Raw genomic sequence first — 2500 nt, 5'->3', positions numbered from 1 at the left:
TGGATGGGAGACCGCCTGGGAATACCAGGTGTTGTAGGCTTTTAATTTTTTCTCACAGTACGGGGAGAGCTTTTTGCCATGTGTTTCTTGCTCATCATCAAAGCTTTAAACCCTTATTTGAACCTTCTCACCTTCTCTGTCCTGTCCCAGGGCTTATAATTCTTTCTGTCTGACGACAAGCAGCAGCAGCAGCAGCAGCAGCAGCAGCAGCAGCAACAGCAACAGAATAAGAGAAGTAAAATAAAAAACTTTCACACCTGCGGCCATACCACCCTGAAAGCGCCTGATCTCGTCTGATCTCGGATGCTAAGCAGGGTTGGGCCTGGTTAGTACCTGGATGGGAGACCGCCTGGGAATACCAGGTGTTGTAGGCTTTTAATTTTTTCTCACAGTCCGGGGAGAGCTTTTTGCCATGTGTTTCTTGCTCATCATCAAAGCTTTAAACCCTTATTTGAACCTTCTCACCTTCTCTGTCCTGTCCCAGGGCTTATAATTCCTTTTGTCTGACGACAAGCAGCAGCAGCAGCAGCAGCAGCAGCAGCAGCAGCAGCAGCAGCAGCAGCAGCAGCAGCAGCAGCAGCAGCAGCAGCAGCAGCAGCAGCAGCAGCAGCAGCAGCAGCAGCAGCAGCAGCAGCAGCAGCAGCAGCAGCAGCAGCAGCAGAATAAGAGAAGTAAAATAAAAAACTTTCACACCTGCGTCCATACCACCCTGAAAGCGCCTGATCTCGGAAGCTAAGCAGGGTTGGGCCTGGTTAGTACCTGGATGGGAGACCGCCTGGGAATACCAGGTGTTGTAGGCTTTTAATTTTTTCTCACAGTCCGGGGAGAGCTTTTTGCCATGTGTTTCTTGCTCATCATCAAAGCTTTAAACCCTTGTTTGAACCTTCTCACCTTCTCTGTCCTTTCCCAGGGCTTATAATTCTTTCTGTCTGACGACAAGCAGCAGCAGCAGCAGCAGCAGCAGCAGCAGCAGCAGCAGCAGCAGCAGCAGCAGCAGCAACAGAATAAGAGAAGTAAAATAAAAAACTTTCACACCTGCGGCCATACCACCATGAAAGCGCCTGATCTCGTCTGATCACGGAAGCTAAGCAGGGTTGGGCCTGGTTAGTACCTGGATGGGAGACCGCCTGGGAATACCAGGTGTTGTAGTCTTTTTCTTTTCTCACAGTCCGGGGAGAGCTTTTTGCCATGTGTTTCTTGCTCATCATCAAAGCTTTAAACCCTTATTTGAACCTTCTCACCTTCTCTGTGCAGTCCCAGGGCTTATAATTCTTTCTGTCTGACGACAAGCAGCAGCAGCAGCAGCAGCAGCAGCAGCAGCAGCAGCAGCAGCAGCAGCAGCAGCAGCAGCAGCAGCAGAATAAGAGAAGTAAAATAAAAAACTTTCACACCTGCGGCCATACCACCCTGAAAGCGCCCGATCTCGTCTGATCTCGGAAGCTAAGCAGGGTTGGGCCTGGTTAGTACCTGGATGGGAGACCGTCTGGGAATACCAGGTGTTGTAGGCTTTTAATTTTTTCTCACAGTCCGGGGAGAGCTTTTTGCCATGTGTTTCTTGCTCATCATCAAAGCTTTAAACCCTTATTTGAACCTTCTCACCTTCTCTGTCCTGTCCCAGGGCTTATAATTCTTTTTGTCTGACGACAAGCAGCAGCAGCAGCAGCAGCAGCAGCAGCAGCAGCAGCAGCAGCAGCAGCAACAGAATAAGAGAAGTAAAATAAAAAACTTTCACACCTGCGGCCATACCACCCTGAAAGCGCCCGATCTCGTCTGATCTCGGAAGCTAAGCAGGTTTGGGCCTGGTTAGTACCTGGATGGGAGACCGCCTGGGAATACCAGGTGTTGTAGGCTTTTAATTTTTTCTCACAGTCCGGGGAGAGCTTTTTGCCATGTGTTTCTTGCTCATCATCAAAGCTTTAAACCTTTATTTGAACCTTCTCACCTTCTCTGTCCTGTCCCAGGGCTTATAATTCTTTTTGTCTGACGACAAGCAGCAGCAGCAGCAGCAGCAGCAGCAGCAGCAGCAGCAGCAGCAACAGAATAAGAGAAGTAAAATAAAAAACTTTCACACCTGCGGCCATATCACCCTGAAAGCGCCCGATCTCGTCTGATCTTGGAAGCTAAGCAGGGTTGGGCCTGGTTAGTACCTGGATGGGAGACCGCCTGGGAATACCAGGTGTTGTAGGCTTTTAATTTTTTCTCACAGTCCGGGGAGAGCTTTTTGCCATGTGTTTCTTGCTCATCATCAAAGCTTTAAACCCTTATTTGAACCTTCTCACCTTCTCTGTCCTGTCCCAGGGCTTATAATTCTTTTTGTCTGACGACAAGCAGCAGCAGCAGCAGCAGCAGCAGCAGCAGCAGCAGCAACAGAATAAGAGAAGTAAAATAAAAAACTTTCACACCTGCGGCCATACCACCCTGAAAGCGCCCGATCTCGTCTGATCTCGGAAGCTAAGCAGGGTTGGGCCTGGTTAGTACCTGGATGGGAGACCGCCTGGGA

The 2500-nt window shown here is 49.6% G+C and overlaps 7 non-coding genes and 1 pseudogene across 7 annotated transcripts in view; all 8 read left to right on the top strand.

Moving 5' to 3' along the window:
* LOC128476218 (5S ribosomal RNA) overlaps window positions 1-40 on the top strand; it is a 119-nt gene extending 79 nt beyond the window's left edge. The window contains exon 1 of the ribosomal RNA XR_008347237.1: window positions 1-40. This exon is cut by the window's left edge and continues 79 nt beyond it. This is a non-coding gene — a ribosomal RNA (5S ribosomal RNA).
* A 215-nt stretch (window positions 41-255) lies between these two features.
* LOC128478490 (5S ribosomal RNA) lies at window positions 256-374 on the top strand. Its single transcript, XR_008349406.1, has one exon. It is a non-coding gene; the product is annotated as a 5S ribosomal RNA (ribosomal RNA).
* A 317-nt stretch (window positions 375-691) lies between these two features.
* On the top strand, window positions 692-800 carry LOC128480165 (uncharacterized; annotated as a pseudogene).
* A 233-nt stretch (window positions 801-1033) lies between these two features.
* LOC128479523 (5S ribosomal RNA) lies at window positions 1034-1152 on the top strand. Its single transcript, XR_008350393.1, has one exon. It is a non-coding gene; the product is annotated as a 5S ribosomal RNA (ribosomal RNA).
* A 237-nt stretch (window positions 1153-1389) lies between these two features.
* Window positions 1390-1508, top strand: LOC128476828 (5S ribosomal RNA). Its single transcript, XR_008347822.1, has one exon. It is a non-coding gene; the product is annotated as a 5S ribosomal RNA (ribosomal RNA).
* Window positions 1509-1732: 224 nt separating this feature from the next.
* Window positions 1733-1851, top strand: LOC128478132 (5S ribosomal RNA). The gene has a single exon (XR_008349068.1). It is a non-coding gene; the product is annotated as a 5S ribosomal RNA (ribosomal RNA).
* A 218-nt stretch (window positions 1852-2069) lies between these two features.
* Window positions 2070-2188, top strand: LOC128478626 (5S ribosomal RNA). The gene has a single exon (XR_008349534.1). It is a non-coding gene; the product is annotated as a 5S ribosomal RNA (ribosomal RNA).
* Window positions 2189-2400: 212 nt separating this feature from the next.
* LOC128476217 (5S ribosomal RNA) overlaps window positions 2401-2500 on the top strand; it is a 119-nt gene continuing 19 nt past the window's right edge. Inside the window, exon 1 of the ribosomal RNA XR_008347236.1 lies at window positions 2401-2500. This exon is cut by the window's right edge and continues 19 nt beyond it. This is a non-coding gene — a ribosomal RNA (5S ribosomal RNA).

Source organism: Spea bombifrons, chromosome 2 (genome assembly GCF_027358695.1).
Source record: "Spea bombifrons isolate aSpeBom1 chromosome 2, aSpeBom1.2.pri, whole genome shotgun sequence".
Lineage (NCBI taxonomy): Eukaryota > Metazoa > Chordata > Amphibia > Anura > Pelobatidae > Spea > Spea bombifrons.
This window is presented reverse-complemented; position numbering and strand designations above follow the sequence as displayed.